Consider the following 6,013-nt stretch of genomic DNA (forward strand, 5'->3'; position numbering starts at 1 on the left):
AAAAAAAAAAAAAAAAAAAAAAAAAAGAAAAAAAGAAAAAAGAGAAGAATGGACGATACTTACTTCAACAGGTAGTTTCCTCGTGACCAAGATTCTCAACGGTAAGTACTGGGCCAAGCCCCCACATAGCGAGACGACTGATCGTGAAAGGTTCTTCTAGGGAAGGCACGTACTTGGTCAATTCAATCCAAGTAAAATTTGTTCAAGCGTGGACAAACAACAGCTACATCAATAAAAAGAAAGAGAGGCTAAACGACTGAAAGTTAGAAAATATGTAAAGAGAAATAAAATAAAATGGAAGGAGACATACTCTCAGGACGAAGACGACCTAGAGGGCCGGTAAAAGGTGGGAAGGGAGCATTACCCACATCAACTGGGTCCCTAGCCCAATTTCTGGAAATAATAAAAAATTCTTTTTTCCAGAGCCTGTCAGACAAGCTACGGCCCTTTATTAAACTATAGTAGGAGCCTTTGGACGAGAATTGGTAAAAACCAATAGACTTCTTTATCTCTGAGGGCTTATAACAATAGAGGAACTCGCCAACTGTGATAGGACAATCCCCTTCCAGCGCCTCATGCTATAGCACTTGCATGGCAACTACCGTCCTCCATCTATTGGGGTTAAGCTGGTTAGGTCCAATACCCAACCTATGGAGAAGACCTCTACAAAAAGAATTTAAAGGAAACCTAAGACCAGCTAAAAGGTAAGATGTATATACTCCTAAACTAGAAGAAGGAGAACAACACCTTTCTTCTTCCTTGGGTAGACGAGGTTTGAACTCAATGGGGATCTAGTATCTATCTACAAGGGTTTTCAATTTAGGGGTGTCTAGGGTGGACGCTACTTCAAGAGCACAGCCTCATCTTGAGAAATGCTAGGTGGCTCTCTAGATGAGCTAGTCCCAGCTCCAGATACCATCCTACATTGCATCTCCTAGAATTCCTCAAAGGGAATGCCAGGGACCTCAGACGAGTAATGCTCGTCCGAGGAACTACTACTGTAGCTTGTGCTACTCTTACCACTCTCATAACTCTCAGAAGAAACTTCCTGGTACTCGTCCATCTCCCTCTCTATACTACTACTAGACGAAGACATGACTAAAATAAAGATTAAGACAAAAAACCTAAAAAGGAAGAGGAAATACCTGACAGAACTAAGACGAAAAGCTAGACGAGGCTCTTGGACGAGATGGCAGAGGGGAGATTATGAGAAAGGTGAAGGGCAAGAAAGAGAATATACCTATTTATAAGGCCCAGAAGCAGGGTCAACAAAGCGGCGCCAACCATTCAGAAGAAGATACGTGGCTGTCCCTTTGAAAAATGCAATTGACGTGACAAGTTAACCAACGAAGTCGTGACACGTGGTCCCAAAAAAAAAAATTAGGTCAGAACCATAAAGGTGTAAATTAAATCTATCCTTGGACAACCCCTGGACAAGGGGGCAACTAATGGGATAGCAAAAATTATCATCTCCAGTTCGTCCATAGGGATCGTCCATAAGCATCAGTTAGCCAAATGTTTAAATAAACAGTGAGCAAAAGAGTCGTCCATGGGCAAAGCACATGGACGATCACCTAACACCATCTATAAACAAAAGAGTTGTCCATGGGCAAAGCACATGGACGACCATACAACACTTGGGAAAACCCTCATGAATAGACTCACCCCTGTATGGAGGATTCGAGCCACAAAACCTTGTAGCGGTTACCTAACCCATATTTATCACCACAAATTCTTCATAAGTACTTAACTTCCACTAGCAGTTATAACTCCTATAACCGTTGAGGAAGTTATGTCACTAATTTCCACGAATCTTGGGAAAGTTACTAAGATTGTTACCGCTCCAAGGTTCTCTATATAAGGACCGGTCTGAGTCAAATCAAAGTAAGTGCATTCTGAGATTTTTCTTCTAAAAAAGTTGAAGCTCTTTTGCAAGAAACTAACTTAGCCATCGGAGGGTGTTTGGCCGGTCCACTCCGGCCCCCTTTGATAGTGTGTTCATCTTTGCAATCTCTCATAGCAATCATTATCCCATCGAAACCAAAGCATTCAACCTACTAATTCTGTGCAGCATCATATATATATATATATATATTTATTTATTTATTTATAATTAAATGAGCGGGTCAGGTTGTAGCAGGTTGACAGTGTTTCAATCCGTTATGCAACCCAATTCGATATTTTGGGTGTCTAACCCACCCAACCCACACTGCCTAACTTAATGACCCATATAGAATAGGCGGGTCGACTACGGATTGAATAGGTTGGCGGGTTAAGCATATATTCTGCACACCCCTAATTAAAGATATATCACAATTGACTTGATGAACTATTCATAATTTCTCACTTGATCCCACACCATATAGATCTATATGGGCTCCCAAATTATTGAGACAATTATTGTCTTCTCAATAGATACTTGATCCCACACCATATAGATCTATATGGGCTCCTCAATTATTGAGACCATTATTGTCTTCTCAATAGATTAGAACCATTATAGCCACATCCAAATTAGATTTCCATTATTGATTCTCCCTTAATTTCCACGTGTTCAAGAAACAAAGGTTAAAGTTTAAATTTCATCATCTAAATATATAAATGGTCATGACATGTGATTAATTTATTATAAAAAAAAAATTTAATAAAGTTTTTAAGATATTATTTTAAAACTAAACTTTAATAAAAGATGGAATTGTTGTTGGTTTGGACCGCTTATGTCTTTCGGCCGTCCTAAGAACACTAGATTTCCACTGCCTCATTCACTAAAATACTCATAATGTGAAACTAAGTATGACTCCCATGCACCTGCTTCTCCAAAAAAAAAAAGAAGTATGATTTCCAAAACTAGACCAGGGGTTCATCGTCCCCTAGATTTTTTTTTTTTTTTTTAATATAAATGTTATATATTTATATATGTGTGTATGATAATAAAATTTAACTCCAAAATAATTATACTTGGCACCCTCAAATATTAAAAATTAGTCAAAAGAACCTATAAGAAAAGGTTTGATCTGGATTCAATATCAACAAATCGGTGATTGATGGTTATTTGGGAAGCAAGAGCATGTACCCAACAATAAATGTCAGAAATTTCAACTAAACGGGTTTCGATAATCCCTCAAAAGGCTAAGAGAATCCCGAACAAAGGTGAAAACATGTTTACTAATGGAATTGACTCTACAAAACATCTTAATCGCCCACAAGTATGGTAAATTCTAACGAACGAAAATGAACTAGGATCCATTTTAAATACATCTTAGCTATGAATGAGCCCTCTCCATTTCACTTTGGAATATAGAGGATCCGGATCCAAAAAATTTCAAATAAAAGCTCCAATTTACGTGATTATTGGATGAAATTTGGGTTTTAAATGGCCCAAAATCTTCTCTTTTTGACCCTTTTAAAGTATATTGAGCTGACATGATTTGTCTAATAGAATAACGGTTACATAACTAAGAGCATTCACATCTGTTCTTTTAAATTTTTTGTTTATTTTACACGAAAAAACTTCTTTTTCTATTTTACACGTCTACTTTTACAAAACACCCACATCAGTTTATCTATTCTATACATTTATTCAATAAAATATTCATTATTTTATAATTTTTTATTATTCACTCCCTCACTGCCCCTCTCTCTCACAGACCCATAGCCACCATCACCATCATCATCAGAAACCAAAAGCCATTAAATCAGAAACCGATCTCCAGACACGCTGATCAAAACTCGATCAAAACCCACCCGATCTCCACCCAAAATCAAAGAAAACTCAACATCAAATCAACCAACACTGATCAACCCACACAAAGAAAAATCAACGCCAATCAAAACGTCATCATCTTCATGCCTCCATGCCTCCACACATACCCAGATCAACCCACAACCTAAATCAACCTAAACCAAGCAAACCCACACAAACCAAGACCAACCCACACCATAAACTCAGATTAAACCTCCATTGAGACCTCCCCACGTCACCGCCATCGATCATCGACCCAAACCCACACTGCCACCATCGAAACCACGCCACACGCCACGTGCTGATCTCGCCACGCTATGACCCACAGCACCGATCTTGCCACACTGTGAACTCTGGTGGCATGCTTTGAACGAGAGAGAGAGAGAACTCTGGTGGCATGCTTTGAACGAGAGAGAGAGAGAGAGAGAGAGAGAGAGAGAGAGAGAGAGAGAGGGAGAGAGAATTGAGGATGAAAGGATGGAGTGGATTTTTTGTGAGAGAAAGAGAGAGCGCACAGCGTAGAGAGGGAGGTAAGAGTCAGACAGAGAGAAGAGAAAAAAAAAACTATTAAAAAACTAAATACATGAGCTACAGTGCCCTTGTAAATTTACATGGGCACTATAGCTCATTGATAATTCTACAAAAGTTTACACACTTTTAAACGGACTGATGTGGAGTGTTTTTTTATTCAAAATGTGTAAAAGTGGTCAAAATGTGTATTTTACTCATTTATAAAAGAGCTAATGTGAATGCTCTAAGAATCTAAAAAGAGAAGTCCAAAACTAGCATCTGACACATTTTTGGGCCTTTTAAGATGGAAAATGACTCTGGCCAAATGCCACATTTTTTGGAAATTTTTAGCAAAAAACCACTGTTTCGGAAATAAATGGCAATCTACCACTTTTTCTAGTACTCGAGTTTGGTGAACTCGAGTACCCTATTTTATAGTTCCGCCATGGCACTGCTGAGTTGGAAATTGGGTGATTAAAAAAAATAATGTGGTACTCGATCTTGGTAAACTCGAGTACCATGCAACACAATACTCGAGTATACCACGCTCGAGTACCTTTTATAAATAAAATGCAGAAAATTTACAACTCAATACTGTAGAAATAAAATTTTATGCATTTTATTTATAAAAAGTACTCGAGCTTGGTATACTCGAGTATTGTGTTGCATGGTACTCGAGTTTACCAAGCTCGAGTACCACATTATTTTTTTTAATCACCCAATTTCCAGCTCAGCAGTGCCACGGTGGAACTATAAAATAGGGTACTCGAGTTCACCAAACTTGAGTACTAGAAAAAGTGGTAGATTGCCATTTATTTCCGAAACAGTGGTTTTTTGCCAAAAATTTCCAAAAAATATGGTATTTGGCTATTTTGGCCAAATGACTCTACCATCTTATCTACCTCCTCATCATTTTCACACCCAAACATGTCTTTAAGCAGTGGCGTCCCAACCATCCTTGGTGGAACGCAATTCACTCGTATCCCATAAGCTCCCAGCTGTAAGCTCGCGGACCTCACCAATCCTAGCACCGCATGCTTCGACATCACGTAGTCGATGAACTTGTCGCCGCCAATAGTCACCACCATGCTGGCTGTACAAACAATGCTCCCCTTCACGCGCCCTTCAAACATCGCCTTCGCCGTGTTTTTCACACACGCCACCATTCCACGCGTGTTAACTGCCATGACCTTGTCGTAAGCCGACAAGTCCACGTCCAACACGCTCTGCTCGCACGTGTGAGTCGCTCTCCCCATGCCCGCGTTGCTGAACATGATGTCCAAGCGTCCGTGTGCTTCGACTATGGTGTCTACCAATGTTTTAACCTATTCCTCATCGATGACATCGCAATGAGCATAGGTGCAGATGTTGGAACCTATTGATGTGGTGACGGTTTGGCCCTTCTCGTCTTGGACGTCGGCGATGACAATGGCTCTTGTGCCGTGAGCAGTGAAGTGGCGCGCCGTGGCCTCGCCCATGCCACTTGCACCTCCGGTGATAATGGTCACCTTGCCTTGGAACTTCTTGTTTGATGGTGTGGAGTCTGTCATTTTATTTGTATCAGTCAGGGAAGTGAATACCTTTCTATGGGCAAAATTTTCCAAACAGTATATCGCGTGGCATTCGTTTAAAGTTATTTAGTAAGATAGACTGTTTTTGAAAATTGAGTTTGGCAAAATCGACTTTGGGCTAGAAAATGAATACTATAGTGGCGTTTTTTTTAGTGGCGTTTGTAAAATCGCCACTATAGGTACCCTATAG

General features: G+C 39.8%; 1 pseudogene; it reads right to left on the minus strand.

The window, feature by feature from the left end:
* Window positions 1–4,379: 4,379 nt before the first annotated feature.
* LOC112027118 ((+)-cis,cis-nepetalactol synthase NEPS3-like) lies at window positions 4,380–5,802 on the minus strand (annotated as a pseudogene).
* Between the last annotated feature and the right edge of the window lie 211 nt (window positions 5,803–6,013).

This window comes from Quercus suber, unplaced genomic scaffold (genome assembly GCF_002906115.3).
Source record: "Quercus suber isolate HL8 unplaced genomic scaffold, Cork oak 2.0 scaffold_538, whole genome shotgun sequence".
NCBI lineage: Eukaryota > Viridiplantae > Streptophyta > Magnoliopsida > Fagales > Fagaceae > Quercus > Quercus suber.